Genomic DNA, 19553 nt, shown 5'->3' with positions numbered 1-19553 from the left:
ATCTCGCTGATCAGCAAAGATACCAATAAGTAACCTTTTCTACTAGTAGATGGACGAATTCCCCACTGGTCATCACCCTGGTCATAATTAAGACCTATGCTGGACTGCCACTCAGCCACTTATGCATTTGATGGACTCCCACTGAGCCACTTACACAATAATAGACCGTACCCGGCCTGTCGCTTATGCCGACTCATGAGAGGGGCTTACTTCCCGAACGCTGGGCAAGTAATCAATTCATTTACCAAATCTGCAACCTTGTTGCGAATGTAATACACCACAGAGCCGGATTTCCCAGGTTTTGAGCGAGTATTTAAATCCCCTTTAAAAAGGAAGATCTAAATATAAAAATGAGTTTGGGATCCGCTCTAACTTTTAAAAAATCATTTTGAAGACTCGAAAACACTTTAAAGAGTGTTTTGGAGTAAGGCTGATTTAATGAAGTAAATCAGTCCCCAGAATATTTTAGAAAATGACTGAATATTATTATTTAAATAATATTCCCATAAGAATAATCTTTATAAAAATAATTGAAGTAGAAGTATTAAAACTTATACTTGAAACGAGTATTAAATAACCAAAGATTACTTATATGAAAGTATTATCTTTATTTGAATAATCGAAAATAGTTTGATTATTGACACCTTATTCTTTAATAAAATAAAGAATATACCTCAGCAAATAATCGGAGTCATAGATCCTCAAATGAATATTCAAATAATATTCAATAAATAAAATACGCTGAGTCATAATACCTCGAATGAATATTATAAATAATATTCATTAAATAAAATAAGGAGTCATACATCCTCAAATGAATATTCAAATAATATTCAATAAATAAAATACCTGAGTCATAATACCTCGAATGAATATTATAAATAATATTCATTAAATAAAATAAAGGAGTCATACATCCTCAAATGAATATTCAAATATATTCAATAAATAAAATACGCTGAGTCATAATACCTCGAATGAATATTATAAATAATATTCATTAAATAATATAAAAGAGTCATAAGCCCTCGAATGATATTCGAAATAATATTCAATAATAAATAAAGTTTAAAGTTATCGAATAAACCTTATTCGATTAATAGTTTGGAAAACTATAACCATATATATATAATATATATATAAATAAATATCCATATCCATATATATAAAATCTACTCGGGATCCTCGACTCCCGGTTTTAGAAAATATTTTCACCTTTGGGTCCCTATACTAAGGGTATACGCAAATACCGCTTATCTCTAGCATAGGTATTATGCAACGAATAAGCATTTGAACCAACAGATATATTTCAAGAATATGAAACAAGGCATGCATATATACCATATCACATGCTACAATATATCGCAACATTTGCTAATATAAACATCATGCATCTATCGCAAGATAATGCATATACATATATACATCACAACAACAGTATAACGGATAGAAAACTTGCCTGAGCGACTGGGGTTACGAATGGCTCGGGACGAGTCTGGTAACCTATAAACAACAAGTAAGTTGGAATTAAACCAAAGTCACTTGTAAATCTATACTTTAACTAACTTAGACTCTAACGCTTGTTTTGCGCTCACTGATTCGCTTAAGTCACTCGGGTACCCTCGGCTCCACCATTTTTAATAATTTAACCTTTACGAGTTTTAAAGCGATTCCTTCGCGAGTGACTTACCAACTGCCTAAAACACTTACCATAAATGTTTCATGTATTAATTAACCCTTTTTGGTCTTTAACCTACATTTCAAAGTAAGGCGAGGGAAAAAGTTTCGTTCGCGAAACGCCGTTACTTGAAACGGTCGTTTCTCCTAAACCGTGCATCGGAATCGAACGAACTACATATCAAAACGAAGCTCGTAACATGAGCTACCTAAACATGGCAGTGGTCACAATCTAGCAGGGGGTCCTCGGGTCCTAATGTTATGCACAAAACAGTCTAAAGAAAATCGGACGTTACGACGGCTAGTTTACGCGATTACCAATATTTATACCACTCCAATTCTTTACCAATTCACTACAAACCACCCAACCATCATCAATACCTCAACACAACTTATATCAAGGCAAAGTCAGTCCATAATCTCAAGGTTTTCCAACTTATTCAACCACAAACATGATCTACTAACCATAACTTAAGATTCATTAACCATTAACCAAGATTCATATCCAAAATCACCACAAATCCAACCAAACCATCTATCATACATGGATCTTGCTATACATACATGGATATTTCTATATATACATTAATCCATCCATAAACTCATCAAACTCAAAGTTCAAACTATAAGTTAAAGGTGAAAGTTGTTTATACCTCCTTGAAGCTTCCTAACACAACCCAAGAGCTTTGAATGCCTAAAAGAACCTTGATCCTTGCTTGTATAACCTTAATCTTTCATAAAAATTCAAGAAAACTAAAGTTATTTCTTGAAGGTTACTATTCACCATCTTCTTCCTTGATTTATAGAAAAAGATTGGCTTGGAATTAGAAGCTTAAACTTATAGGAAGTATGTAACTATCCATGGGGAAGCTTAGATAATTACCTTGCTAAATAGTAAGTGGTGGAGCTTGGATCTTCAAATTTTAAGAAATGGGCCGAGAGCTAGCTTGGGAAGAAGATATTTTTGTGTTTGTTTGATGAAAATGAAATGATTTGCTTGGTTGGTTGATTTTTGTGTTGTTTTTGGTTAATGACTTAATTAACCTTGATTTTGTGTGGTTATAATTCAACCACACTTCCTTCCCTTCTATGTCATGCTTGTGTCACCTTGCACATGTCATTATGCTCCCACTTGTCCACACCTTGTGGTTTGATGATGTCATAATCCCTGGCTTCTTGTACAAGCTTGTCTCTTGGTCACTTATTTATTTTACGGTTCGCTTATCTTTCGTTCTCGTTTATCGTTTGAGGGATCATACCCGGGATCTTATTACTTAGGTTCCCTTAACCTTTCTCAATATATTATATTCCTTTTATGATCCTCTCCTATAATCCTTTAATTTCAATCCTTTTTATCCTGTTACCTTATACTCAATTCTCTCCGTATCTTGTGGATTTCCGGGAAAAATCAAAGTGTTCGGAATTGGATTCTGACGATCTTTACATACACTTATATACCACATAGAGTACTAATAATATCCCATAAGATCAATAACAGAAACCCCTACATAGCGTGGCATGAAAAGTTTTCTCGTTCAGCAAAACACTATTCATAAGGGTTTCAAAATTTCTCAAAAATTGGGGTTATTACAGTCTCCCCTCCTTAAAAGGATTCCGTCCCGGAATCAGATAGAAAACAAATGGGGATACTTTCTTAGCATTACACTTTCTAACTCTCGAGTCAATTTTCCACATTGTGGTTCTACCACCAAACTCTGCCTAGTTTGATAATCCTTCTCCTAAGCACTTGTTCCTTTTCACTCTATAACCCTTCCTGGTTGCTCCATATAGGTTACGTCGGGTTGCATATCTATGCGCTCATATGCCCCTATTTGACTGGCATCCGAATTACACTTCCTCAACATTGATACGTGGAACACGTTATGAACTTGCTACATATTCGGGGTTAGGGCTAGCTTATATGCTAACTTCCCAAACGTCTTAATATATCCAAGGGTCCAACAAATTGTAGACTTAGCTTTCCTTTCTTTCCGAACCTCATCAATCCTTTCCAAGGGATACCTATAACATTACTAGGTCCCCTATTTCATACTCTTATCCTTTCGTGTCAAATCAACATACTTATCATGTCCATCTTGGGCTACTACCAGCCGTCCTCTGATTAGATCTATCATATCCTTGGTCCTTTGGACTACTGCGGGTCCGAGCATCTTGCGCTCTACAACTTCATCCTAACATAAGGGAGATCGACATTATCTTCCCTCAAGGATCTCATAAGGCGACATCTCGATAATGACATATGACCTATTGTCGTAAGATAACTCAATCCGAATTAAGTGATCATTCCAAATTCTTTCAAGTCTATTGCACAGACTCTCATTATAGCTTTTATCATTAGAGCTTCTGCTTCTCAATACCCATTCTTTTCCAGTTCGTAATCGCTACTACCTTCCGTTCCTAATATTATACTGGTTATACTTTTGCTCGTTAGCGTTCTATAACCTTTTAATAACCACGTCAACCTTAGTATCACAAATGTGTTCCCATTCCGCATACTACCACCACTTCATTACTCCTTTTTCAGTTGTTTCTATTTTCCAAAATTTGATCAATCAAATAGAAGTAAAGGAATTTGTTGAGAGATCACTATGATCATGAACACTTGTTATATCGCATAGTTAGTACAGAAGGTGGCCAGCCTTTAGTACTTGACAAGCAATTAAACAACATGTGGTATCCTACTAGGCTTCTATCACAAAGATAGATAGTCATTCGGCAATACCTCCCCTTCTGGAAGGGTTGTTCTTCTCAGCTTACATGAAATGAAAAGAAGAGAAAAGAACGAACTGAAGAGAATTGTATATATGAAAAAAATATACAACCACAAAATATCTGGCTTGGAACCTACCTCTGAACTATAGAGGTTTGTCATAGGAGAACAAAACATATATGTATTTATATCAACATCAAGTATTATAGCATCGCATTTCACGTGCCTAAATTTTCTCTATCCCGTCCATCATTCTATGGACCCATGCTCTTCCTCGAGCTTATACACAATCACCTTTGAAACTCTCTCGACATCGAAAATCGAATCTGGGATCTCATTCTATATATCACCGTTACTAGGATTCTATGCTCGCATCGCAACCTTCCTCGTATAATAATACGGCTCTCTATTGATAAGAAAGAATAAATATTCACTAGGTAGATACTCTACTTAATTAGTCTATCAATGATAACTGATACACTACCACGACCCGATTAGTGGTACTCAATCTCAACACCCATTCCAATACAACTCTCACGGTTGTAATCAGCTCATTACTCGCAGAATCATTGCTGCCTTACTATGGTCCACCACTGACCCACTGTAGTCATTCATTTTCCATGAAGTCTTAATAGCTAACCATACGGAGTCTATCCATGTCGTATCAAATCCTTCTAAGGAGGTAACATAATCACCATTCCTGATTCATAAAGAACACTCCTGATCCTGACATACATACATGACATGAAGCATATAAAATTGCAGAAGAGTTTCAATCAAAGCACCGATAGCAGGTTAATACCATTCTTAATCATATGCCTTCAATAGAAGACTTAACTCAAAGGTTTGTTTGGTCCTTTTTGAAACATGGTCCTGGCTTATCTCAAGATAGGACCTTCTAAGATAGATAGCCCGTTCATGGCGATTACACAATTTAAACCTTTACCAACTACTATTACGGTTGGGTATTGCACAGTCATCAGAAGGAATGTCAATCTTTCAAACCATAATTCAACCTTCACATTTTTAACCATCATCGCTGTATTCTTTTGGCACACGCGCCTATAATTTTTCCTTTTACCGTTAAAGTGTCGGCCACCTCTTTGGCCTTTCCTGATAGTAATAGTTCCTTACAGTCAATGTCATTTTAACCACCTCCAATTAAATTTTCTACCTTATTTCAATCACAGCTTATGTGAAAATACTTTTCTTTAATATCTGATGAGAGAAAAAAAAAATTTCCATTTTTCCATAAGTTATCCCCTCAGTCTTCAGAGGTTAATCACTGTCATGACTGACTCTCAATCATAATTAGAACATCTTTTATCTTAAGTCCTAATTGCCTAGAACAATTTCAACCTTTACTGGTTTGATCCATACTTTCTCGTGGTTTAACACGTGCCCCACTTGGCCTCATTATAATTACGTCATATTTCCTTTATCCCCATTTCCATTCTTGAGAATTTTGAATATTACCTTTTTCCTTATAAAACCTCTAAGGTTATCCTTCAATCGTTCCTCCTGTATTCCCTAGATACAGGGCATATCACAATACCATTTACTAATAGTAGAACCATTGTCTATATACTTCTGAAGAATTTCTCCACTGATCCTTAAAGGTTATTATTACCTTAATCCTTTCCAATTCATACTGTCAAAACTCATACTATCCCTATTAAGGGTGAAATGCCAACCTTTATGCATTCCCCTAGGATTCGTTTTAAGTTACCGATGTTCTATCCTTAATTCCACCTTTAAAAAAGGTACAAGCATCCTTCCATGGATAAATAAAGTCATATATCCCTGATATGGGTATCTTATTCAATCATTCCCACCTCGATAGTAAATGCCTAATTTCACAATAACATCTGTATACAAAATGAGGTTAATCAAAATGGCCTCCAAAAGATAACAACGGTTATCCGCTTTTCTTGCCTAATCTGGTAACGATAACATGGATGTTCTGGAAGATATTGGTCGTGTTCAACGTGAACTTCTTCTTAATAATTCCTTATTTACTTTTGTTGTTTATCTCAACAGTCACCTCAATGTTGGGATATCTTTCATATATGGCGTCTCCCTTTCTGGGTATCATGCCACCGGTCTTACACTTCACCTTCTTGAAGGTCACTTCCTTCATCCAATTTTCTTAATTTCTTACTTTCTTATCCCCTTAGTCTATCCGCGTCTCATTATTTATCCTTCGAATTATCTCAAGGTTTCCTCGAATCCTCCCAACTTACAGGGGATAAACTATATGCATCTCTTATGCCTTCAACCGTCAACTTTAACTCATGGTGAATCACCCTCATCCTGACGATCATATACTTTTCTATTTCTATTAATAGGAGTCTTTAGGGTTTCCTCATACCCAACTCCCTTATCATTCCTCAAACTCTGTTGCCTTTTTATTCCTTTCCACTTCAATTCCTTTTTATTTTCCTTTCTTTTATCATTATTTCATGAACCAACACAACATAAGCATTGATTTCAAATATCCCGTCATTCTGGATTCGCGTCTTCAGAACGAATCTTAACAACTTTTACAGCTTAGATTCATAATTCATCATACTCGTCTGCCTTTGTTCTGGCTCTAAAGCTTTTACACTATTCCATAACCTTGGGAATTACGATCCCGAAAACAATTGGCTGAACTTTAATCAGTTTATTATAATCTCTTGCTCCGTGCCTTCCTTGGCCTTTCACCAGCGGGTGGTCTCTCTCTTGGGAGGGTGAGTGATAAAAACAGTCTTTTGTGATTTGTCAATCATTTAGAATCTCAAATGATTCCTATATTTCCTTTAGCCAGGCTCTTGCCTCGACTAGGTCAACCTGTTCCTTGGAACTCTGAGAGCTTAACGATTTAAAGGTCATGAAAGAATTTCCTGCCGCATTGTCCCCTCAGGGTGGTGGTTGGGGATAATAGTCTAAGTTCTGTCTAGATAGGTCCATGAATTGCCGTATAGGAGTACCGTCTCGGTTCTCCTTTCCTTACTCGACTTTCTGTTTCCTTAGTATGAAATGTTTCATCCTTCTCCCATACTTGGGGTTATCTTATACGTTAAAATCCTCATTTTCCACTTCATTATGTTATGGGTTCCTTCTATCTTGATGGCGTCCTCCCTGACTATCACATTCAGGGTTTGCCCTTAATCTTATTCCTTGAACTATGACTTTCATCTAAGATCTCATCTTTAAGCTCTTGAACATTTGGAACCCAAATTCTATAGGAATACCTCATTATTCCCTTATCATCTTTCTCGGTATTAATCTCATATCTATTTGTTGGCTCTCTGCCTTCATTCATCACTTTTTTCTGGCACAATATGTTCTTTTCCGATAATTCGGTCTGTATTGCAATCTCAAACAGCTTTTCGGTACCGGCTCCGGTTACCTTCACTTCTATTTCCATTTTCTCAAAATCTCTTATAAACTCTCCCAAAGACATTATCATCTTGAGTCTCTCCTTTTTACTAAGGGCATCAGCCACCACATTGGCTTTCCCCGAATGATAAAGAATCTCCCAATCATTATTCTTGATTAGCTCTAACTGCCTCCTCTGGCATATGTTGAGCTCTTTCTACGTGAAAATGTACTAGAGCACTTATGGCTTAGGTAATTCTCGCACTTCTCTCCATACAAGTAGTGCCTCCAAACTTTTAGGGTAAAACTATTGCCACAAGCCCAAGCTCATGGATGGGGATATCGAATTTTATATTCCCTTAATTGTCTTGACGCGTACGCGATTACCTTGCTGTACTGTATATGAAGCACCCTAATTCCTTATGCGAAGTGTCACTACACATCACAAAATCTCATTTTCCATTCGGCAACGCCAACATAGGGAACGTCACCAACCTTTGCTTCGGTTCTTAAAAGTTGTTCTCGCATTTCTCTGTCCATTCGAACTTCTCAGTCTTACGAGTAAGCCGCGTTAAAGGGGCTACTGTCTTTACAAACTTGAACGAACCTCTGGTAGTGACCGACCAATCCTACCTCTGGTAGTCGACCTAACCATGGTCATCAATTCATCAGTGGTCCTTTATTCATTCTTGTCAGGATCCTCCATGGGATCCTTCTCAGCAACTATCCCTTCTAGGACAACATCCTCAACCACTACATCCTCAATATCAACATCATCCGGTCCTGCATTAGGACACTCTATCGGATCCACAATCCGATCTCCAATTAGTAATAAAACATCATCGCGCTGTTGCTCCTCAACCTCAGGGTTCGGAGTCCCGCTACTCTATACGATAACGAACTACGCTTCTATCGCTACATTTATAAGGGTTCCCATAAGGGTTTTAACTGTCAGTACTACGTTAGGTAGCCCGACTATGAACTTGGCAAGAGTTCTTATTATCTTAGTTAACTTATTATCTTAACGTCCCATCATCTCTGAGGTTTATAACGCTTAGCTCTGATACCATTCCTGTAACACCCCCAGATCCGGGGTCGGGGATCCGGGTCGTCACGGTCTTTCTTTCCACAATATCACTTCACTTAATTAATAATAAATAACCTTATGCTGTGACCCCACACTAACACACACCACAACCCGTTATAGTCTCAGAGATGAAATTTAAATAAGTACAAGTCTTTGAATCCACAATTTAAAAGTTATTACAACCCAAAATGATTACTTGATAAATTTACAGTTAATTGCCATTATCTGCCACAAGTTATAATTATACATAATTGATTCTCAAACGTAGATGGTCTGATCTACAATAGATCTACATCTGCAGCTATAGCAGCTACAACATCAACGGGAAGACGCGGAACGCTTTCCACGCGCTTGCGCTGGGTCTGCTGGAGTCTGGTCATCTTTCCTAACTGTTGTTGTGTGATGAAAGAAGAAAACAAGGGTGAGCAGCAAGCCCACCAAAATAATATGCATAATTATTTACAGAATATGAGTCTACTCATAATACTCATGAAAGTCTTGGTCAAAAGAAATGAACCAAGTTGATCACTTAATGCGATGAAGTCGCAAAATATTCAGTATATATATATATATACATATATACTTTTCAAAATATTGGAAGTCCGCTTCCACGCATAATATACACAAAGTCCCAGTGTATAACTGTATATAAAAAAAAATATCGTTGCAAGGTGATCTCATATATCTAACCTTGTCTCAACGTTTTTCTGAAAATCTTTGTCATTCATAAGACAATTATTAATTAGATATAAGTTCTAAAGATGAAGTTACCAAATACTTCACTACATTTATATCATTCCCAATACTACTTGAACTACCACCGTTCAAGTTATAATCAATTTCAAAAGTTCATCCCACTGATGAGACCACAAGATAAGACTTGAATAGATTCAATCTTTGAAAGATTATTGAATGAAAAAGTTATGAGATACTTTATTTAGTCCCGATATATATATAACCACATATATATATCCCTTTAAACATTTCCTGGAACCTCTGTTATGTGAAGTATGAACAGAGTTCGAAACATCCAATGAATTTTGGAAAGGAAAAGAATTTTGGCATAAACCCGATATCTCGCTGATCAGGCAAAGATACCAATAAGTAACCTTTTCTACTAGTAGATGGACGAATTCCCCACTGGTCATCACCCTGGTCATAATTAAGACCTATGCTGGACTGCCACTCAGCCACCTATGCATTTGATGGACTCCCACTGAGCCACTTACACAATAATAGACCGTACCTCGGCCTGTCGCTTATGCCGACTCAATGAGAGGGGCTTACTTCCCGAACGCTGGGCAAGTAATCAATTCATTTACCAAATCTGCAACCTTGTTGCGAATGTAAATACACCACAGAGCCGGATTTCCCAGGTTTTGAGCGAGTATTTAAATCCCCTTTAAAAAGGAAGATCTTAAATATAAAAATGAGTTTTGGGATCCGCTCTAACTTTTAAAAATCATTTTGAAGACTCGAAAACACTTTAAAGAGTGTTTGGAGTAAGGCTGATTTAATGAAGTAAATCAGTCCCCAGAATATTTTAGAAAATGACTGAATATTATTATTTAAATAATATTCCCATAAGAATAATCTTTATAAAAATAATTGAAGTAGAAGTATTAAAACTTATACTTGAAACGAGTATTAAATAACCAAAGATATACTTATATGAAAGTATTATCTTTATTTGAATAATCGAAAATAAGTTTGATTATTGACACCTTATTCTTTAATAAAATAAAGAATATACCTCAGCAAATAATCGGAGTCATAGATCCTCAAATGAATATTCAAATAATATTCAATAAATAAAATACGCTGAGTCATAATACCTCGAATGAATATTATAAATAATATTCATTAAATAAAATAAAGGAGTCATACATCCTCAAATGAATATTCAAATAATATTCAATAAATAAAATACGCTGAGTCATAATACCTCGAATGAATATTATAAATAATATTCATTAAATAAAATAAAGGAGTCATACATCCTCAAATGAATATTCAAATAATATTCAATAAATAAAATACGCTGAGTCATAATACCTCGAATGAATATTATAAATAATATTCATTAAATAATATAAAAGAGTCATAAGCCCTCGAATGATATTCGAAATAATATTCAATAATAAATAAAGTTTAAAGTTATCGAATAAACCTTATTCGATTAATAGTTTGGAAAACTATAACCATATATATATAAATATATATATAAATAAATATCCATATCCATATATATAAAATCTACTCGGGATCCTCGACTCCCGGTTTTAGAAAATATTTTCACCTTTGGGTCCCTATACTAAGGGTATACGCAAATACCGCTTATCTCTAGCATAGGTATTATGCAACGAATAAGCATTTGAACCAACAGATATATATTTCAAGAATATGAAACAGGCATGCATATATACCATATCACATGCTACAATATATCGCAACATTTGCTAATATAAACATCATGCATCTATCGCAAGATAATGCATATACATATATACATCACAACAACAGTATAACGGATAGAAAACTTGCCTGAGCGACTGGGGTTACGAATGGCTCGGGACGAGTCTGGTAACCTATAAACAACAAGTAAGTTGGAATTAAACCAAAGTCACTTGTAAATCTATACTTTAACTAACTTAGACTCTAACGCTTGTTTTGCGCTCACTGATTCGCTTAAGTCACTCGGGTACCCTCGGCTCCACCATTTTTAATAATTTAACCTTTACGAGTTTTAAAGCGATTCCTTCGCGAGTGACTTACCAACTGCCTAAAACACTTACCATAAATGTTTCATGTATTAATTAACCCTTTTTGGTCTTTAACCTACATTTCAAAGTAAGGCGAGGGAAAAAGTTTCGTTCGCGAAACGCCGTTACTTGAAACGGTCGTTTCTCCTAAACCGTGCATCGGAATCGAACGAACTACATATCAAAACGAAGCTCGTAACATGAGCTACCTAAACATGGCAGTGGTCACAATCTAGCAGGGGGTCCTCGGGTCCTAATGTTATGCACAAAACAGTCTAAAGAAAATCGGACGTTACGACGGCTATGTTTACGCGATTACCAATATTTATACCACTCCAATTCTTTACCAATTCACTACAAACCACCCAACCATCATCAATACCTCAAACACAACTTATATCAAGGCAAAGTCAGTCCATAATCTCAAGGTTTTCCAACTTATTCAACCACAAACATGATCTACTAACCATAACTTAAGATTCATTAACCATTAACCAAGATTCATATCCAAAATCACCACAAATCCAACCAAACCATCTATCATACATGGATCTTGCTATACATACATGGATATTTCTATATATACATTAATCCATCCATAAACTCATCAAAACTCAAAGTTCAAACTATAAGTTAAAGGTGAAAGTTGTTTATACCTCCTTGAAGCTTCCTAACACAACCCAAGAGCTTTGAATGCCTAAAAGAACCTTGATCCTTGCTTGTATAACCTTAATCTTTCATAAAAATTCAAGAAAACTAAAGTTATTTCTTGAAGGTTACTATTCACCATCTTCTTCCTTGATTTATAGAAAAAGATTGGCTTGGAATTAGAAGCTTAAACTTATAGGAAGTATGTAACTATCCATGGGGAAGCTTAGATAATTACCTTGCTAAATAGTAAGTGGTGGAGCTTGGATCTTCAAATTTTAAGAAATGGGCCGAGAGCTAGCTTGGGAAGAAGATATTTTTGTGTTTTGTTTGATGAAAATGAAATGATTTGCTTGGTTGGTTGATTTTTGTGTTGTTTTTGGTTAATGACTTAATTAACCTTGATTTTGTGTGGTTATAATTCAACCACACTTCCTTCCCTTCTATGTCATGCTTGTGTCACCTTGCACATGTCATTATGCTCCCACTTGTCCACACCTTGTGGTTTGATGATGTCACAATCCCTGGCTTCTTGTACAAGCTTGTCTCTTGGTCACTTATTTGTTTTACGGTTCGCTTATCTTTCGTTCTCGTTTATCGTTTGAGGGATCATACCCGGGATCTTATTACTTAGGTTCCCTTAACCTTTCTCAATATATTATATTCCTTTTATGATCCTCTCCTATAATCCTTTAATTTCAATCCTTTTTATCCTGTTACCTTATACTCAATTCTCTCCGTATCTTGTGGATTTCCGGGAAAAATCAAAGTGTTCGGAATTGGATTCTGACGATCTTTACATACACTTATATACCACATAGAGTACTAATAATATCCCATAAGATCAATAACAGAACCCCTACATAGCGTGGCATGAAAAGTTTTCTCGTTCAGCAAAACACTATTCATAAGGGTTTCAAAATTTCTCAAAAATTGGGGTTATTACATACACTTTCATGGACGCCCACTAAGCCCATGTTGCTTATGCCGACTTAATAGATGGACTTACTTCCCGAATGTTGGGTAAGTAATCAATTCATTTGTCAAAACAACAACCTCGTTGTGAATATAAAATACACCACAGAGCCGGATCCCTCAGGTTTTGAGCGAGTATTTAAATCCCCTTTGAAAGGAGGATCTTAAATATAAAAAATGAGTTTTGGGATCCGCTCTAACTTTTAAAATTATTTTGAAGACTCGAAAACATTTTTAAGAATGTTTGGAGTAATGCTGATTTAATAAAATAAATCAGTTTCAATATATTAGAAAATATCTGAATATTATTATTTAAATAATATTCCAATAAGGATAATCTCTATATAAACAATTTGAAGTAGAAGTTTTAAAACTCATACTTGAAATGAATATTAAATAACCAAAGATATACTTATATGAAAGTACTATCTTTATTTGAATAATCGAAAATAAGTTTGATTATCGAAACATTATTCTTTAATAAAATAAAGAATAATATTTAGTAAATAAGCGGAGTCATAAGTCCTTAAATGAATATTCAAAAAAAATATTCACTAAATAAAATAACGGAGTCATAAATCCTTGAATGAATATTCAAAATAATATTCATTAAATAAATAAAATAAAGTTATCAAATAAACCTTATTCGATTAATTTATATATATATATAATACTCGGGAACATCGACTCCCGGTTTAGAAAAATGTTCACCTTTGGGTCCCCTATACTAGGGGTATACGCAACTACTGCTTATCTCTAGCATAAGTATTATGCAACTATAAGCATTGAAATTAACAGATAGATAACCAGATTACGAAACAGACATGCGTATATATACCATATCAGCATGTTTCAATATATCACAAAATTTGCTAATTAACCAACATGCATCTATCACAAGATAATGCATATACATATATACATCACAACAATAGTATAACGGGTAGAAAACTTGCCTGAGCGACTGGGGATGGTAAAAGTCCTGGGATGAGTCTGGTAACCTATAAACCACATATAAGTTGGAATTAAACTAAAGTCGCTTATGAATCTATACTTTAACCAATTAGACTCTAACGCTCGCTTTGCGCTCAACGATTCTCTTAAGTCACTCGAGTACCCTCGGCTCCATCATTTTTAATAAATTAACCACTAAGAGTTTTAAGGAGATTCTTTCGCGAGTGCCTTACCAACTGCCTAATACACTTTACATAAATGTTTCATACTCCAATTAGTCATTTAAGGTCTTTAACCAATGTTTCAAAGTAAGGCGCGGGGTAATGGTTCGTTCGCGAAACGCCGTTACTTAAAACGGTCGTTTCTCCTAAACCGTACATCGGATTCAAACAAACCACATATCAAAACAAAGATCGTAACATGAACTATCTAATCATGGTAGTGGTCAAAACCTAACAGTGAGTTCTCGGGTCCTGATGTTAAGAACAAAACAGTGTAAAGTAAATCGGACATGACGACGGCTATGTTTACGCGATTACCAATTTTTATCCTACTCCAAATCAACCACCAATCAACCACAATTCAACCATACAACCAAACTCCATACATACAATGCTACAACAGCCCCAACAACTCAACATTTCCAATTTACACTACTTCCCAATCATGAACTAAAAGCTTACATAAGTTCTTTAACTAATCAACAAGATTTACAACTCGAAACACATCACAAAACCAACACATCTCTAAATACACAATAATCAAGCTTCTCATGAACCATTCCAAACACAAAAACTCTAAATATACAAAAGTAGGGCTAGGGTATGATATTATACCTTCCCTGGTGAGTAAAAGTAACTAAGGAGCTTGGAATCACCCTTGAAAATCCTTACCAAAGCTTAATCTAAACAAAAACTCAAGAACAAAATTTTAAGTTCTTGAAAAACACTATTCACCCTCTTCTTCCATGAATTTTAGGAAGAGATTGTGAAGGAATTTGAAGCTTAAACTTATAGGATAGCTATATCTATGCATAAGGAACCTTAGATAATTACCTCACTAATTAATGAAGCGTGGAACTTGGATTTGGGTTTTTTTCTTCTTGAAAATGGAAAAGGGCCGAGTGCTTCTCTTGGAAAAATGAAGTCAAGATGTGTTTTTGTGTTTGTGATTTGTTTTTCTTGGTTGCTAGGTTTTTGTTTTGTTTAATTACCCTTTTAACCATGTAAAATTGTGTGGTTAATAATCAACCACACTTCCTTCCTTTTTGGTCATGCTTAGGTCATCAATCTTATGTCATCTTCCCATGCTTGTCCTCTTCTTATTAGTTTGATGACATCATCCTCACTAACCTCTTTGGTTAGCTCCTAATTACTTGGCTAATGACCGTTGATCTGTTATACGGTTCACTTAACTTTCGTTTTCGTTTATCATTTGAGGGATCATACCCGGGATCTTATTACTTGGGTTTCCTTAACCTTTCTCAATACATTATATTCCTTTTATGATCCTCTCTTATAATCCTTGAATTTAAATCCTTTTTATCCTGTTACCTTATACACAATTCTTTCGGTATCTGGCGGATTTTCGGGAAAAATCAAAGTGTTCGAATTTGGATTCTGACGATCCTTACATACACTTATATATCATATGGAGTACTAATAAGATCTCAGAATAACAATAAAAGAACCTCTACAAAGTGTGGCATGAAAAGTTTTCTTATTCAGCATAATCAGCAAAAACACTATTCATAAGGGTTTCAAAAATTCCAAAAATTGGGGTTATTACAGTCTCCCCTCCTTAAAAGGATTCTTTCTTAGCATTGCACATTCTAACTCTCAAGTAAATTTTCCCACATTATGGTTCTACCACCAACTCTAACTAGCTTGATAATCCCTTCTCCTAAGCACTTGTCCCTTTTTGATCTATAACCCTTCCTGGTTGCTCCATATAGGTTACGTCTGGTTGCATGTCTATGCGCGCATATGCCCCTATTTGTCTGGCATCCGAATTACACTTCCTTAATATTGATACGTGAAACACGTTATGAATTTGCTACATGTTCGGGGGTAGGGCTAGCTCATATGCTAACTTCCCAATACGTCTTAATATATCCAAGGGTCCAACAATTTATGGGCTTAGCTTTCCTTTCTTTCCGAACCACATCCATCTTTTCCAAGGGAATACCTATAACAGCACTAGTTCCCCTACTTCATATTCTTTGTCCTTTCGTGTCAAATCAACATACTTCTTATGTCCATCTTGGGCTACTACCAGCCGTCCTCTGATTAGATCTATTATATCCTTGGTGTTTTGGACTACTACGGGTCCGAGCATCTTGCGCTCTACAATCTTCATCCTAACATAAGGGAGATCGACATTGTCTTCCCTCAAGGATCTCATAAGGCGATATCCCGATACTGACATACGATCTATTATCGTAAGAAAACTCAATCTGTGCTAAGTGACCATTCCAAATTCTTTCAAGTCTATTGCACAGACTCTCATCATAGCTTCTAGCTTATAGGTTTTGCTTCTCAATACCCATTCTTTTCCAGTTCGTAGTCATTACTATCTTCCGTACATAATACTATACTGGTTATACTTTTGCTCGTTAGCATTCTATAACCTTTTAATAATTGCGTCAACCTTAGTATCACGAACGCGTTAGATTCAGAATACCACCGCACTAATACTACTTCCTTTCTAGCTGCTTCCATCTTCGAAAGCTTGATCCATCGTATAGAAGTAAAAGAATTTATTGAGAGATCACTATGATCATGAACACTTGTTCTATTGCATAGTTAGTACAGAAGGTGGCCAGCCTTTAGTACTTGACAAGCAATTAAACAACATGTGGTATCCTACTAGGCTTCTATCACACAGATAGATAGTCATTCGGCAATACCTCCCCTTCTGGAAGGGTTGTTCTTCTCAGCTTATACAAAATGAAAATGAGAGAAAAGAACGAATCGAAGAGAATTGTATATGAAAAGAATACTGCCACAAAACATCTGGCTTGGAATCTACCTCTGAACTATAGAGGTTTGTCATAGGAGAACAAAACATATGTGTATATATATCAACATCAAGTATTATAGCATCGCATTTCACGCTCCCAAATATCTACTATTCCGTCCATCGTTCTATGGTCCCATGCTCTTGCTCGAGCTTATAAACAATCACCTTTGAAACTCCCTCGACATCGAAAATCGAATCTAGGATTTCATTATAGACATCATCGTTATTAGAATTCTATGCTTGCATCACAACCTTCCTCGTATAGTAATACGACTCTCTATTGATAAGAAGGAATAAGTATTCAATAGGTGGATAATCGACTTAATTAGTCTATCAATGATAACTTATACATCACCACAACCCGATTAGTGGTACCCAATCTCAACATCCATTACACTACAACTCTCACGGTTGTGATCGGCTCATTACTCGCAGAATCATTGCTGCATTACTATGGTCCACCATTGACCCACTTTAGTCATTCATTTTCTATGAAATCTTAATAGCTAACCATACGGAGTCCATACATATCATATAGAATTCTTCGAAGGAGGAAACATAATCACCATTCCATGATTTATGAAGAACACTCCTAAACTTGGCGTACATGTGACATGAAGCAAATAAAATTACAGAAGAGTTTCAATAAAAGCAATGATAGTAGGTTAATACCATTCTTAATCATATGCCTTCAATAGAAGACTTAACTCAAAGGTTCGTTTAGTTCTTCTTGAAACATGGTCCTGGCCTATCTCAAGATAGTACCTTCTAAGATAGATAGCCCGCTCATGGCGATTACATGAATTAAACCTTTACCAAACTACTATTACGGTTGGGTATTGCACAGTCATCAGAAGGAATGTCAATCTTCCAAACCATAATACAACCTTCACAGCTTTAACCATCATCACTGTATTCCTCTGGCACGAGCGCCTATAATTGTCCTCTTACACTTAAAGTGTCGGCCATCTCTTTGGCCTTTCCTGATAGTAAAATTTCCTTACAATCAATGTCTTTTGAACCACCTCCAACTAAATTTTCTCCCTAATTTCCAATCACTCATTATGTGAAAATGCTCTTCTTAAGTTCTTGTTAGTAAAAAAAAATCACCATTTTTCCATAAGTCACTGCCTTAGTCTTTAAATGTGAAAATTATCACGGCTGACTCTCGATCATACTTAGGACGTCTTTTATCTTGGGTCCTTCTTGCTTTAACAATTCTGACCCCCATTGGTTCAATCTATACTTCTCATGGTTTAACACGTGCCCTACTTGGCATTATTATAATTATGTCATATTTTCTTTATCAAGATTTCTATTCTTCAAAACTTTGAATATTACCTTTCTCCTTGTAAGACCTCTAAGGTTATCCTTGAATCATTCCTCCTGTATTCCCTAGATACAGGGCATATCAAAATACCATTTACTAATACTAGAACCATTGTCTATGTACTTCTGAAAAATTTCTCTACTGATCTTTAAAGGTTGTTTTTACCTTAATCCTTTCCAATTCATAATGTCAAAACTCATGTTGTCCCTATTAAGGGCGAAATGCCAACCCTTATACATTCCCCTAGGGTTCATCTCAAGTTATTGAGGTTATATCCTTAATTCCACCTTTAAAAAGGTACTTGCATCCTTATATGGATAAATAAAGTCATTAATTCCTGATTAGGGTATCTTATTCAATCATTTCCACCTCGATAGTCTATACCAAATTTCACAATAGCATCCTTATTCAAGTTGAGGTCAATCAATATGGCCTCCAAAAGATTAAAATGGTTATCCGCTTTTCTTTCCTGATTTGGTAATGATAATAGGGATGTTCTGGAAGATATTGGTCGTGTTCAACATGAACTTCTTCTTAATAATTCCTCATTTACTTCTGTTGTTTATCTCAACAGTCATCTCAATGTTGGGATATCTTTCATACCTGGCGTCTCACTTTCTGGGTATCATGCCACCGGTCTTACACTTCACATTCTCGAAGGTCACTTCCTTCATCCAATTTTCCTAATTTCTTACTTTCTTGTCTCCTCAGTCTATCCGTGTCTCATTATTTATCCTTCGAACTATCTCAAGGTTTCCTCGAATCCTCCCAACTTACAGGGGATAAAATATATGTATCTCTCACGCCTTCAACCATCAACTTTAACTTATGGTCAATCACCCTCATCCTGACGAATACATACTTTTCTATTTCTATTGCTACGAGTCTTTAGGGTTTCCTCATACCCAACCCCTTATCATTCCTCAAACTCTATTGTCTTTATTTTCCTTTCCACTTCAGTTTCTTTTTATTTTCTTTTCTATTACAATCATTTCATGAACCCAC

This window comes from Apium graveolens, chromosome 10 (genome assembly GCF_009905375.1).
Source record: "Apium graveolens cultivar Ventura chromosome 10, ASM990537v1, whole genome shotgun sequence".
In the NCBI taxonomy this organism is placed as follows: domain Eukaryota; kingdom Viridiplantae; phylum Streptophyta; class Magnoliopsida; order Apiales; family Apiaceae; genus Apium; species Apium graveolens.
The sequence above is the reverse complement of the archived record's forward strand: the minus strand, read 5'-3'. Positions refer to the sequence as shown.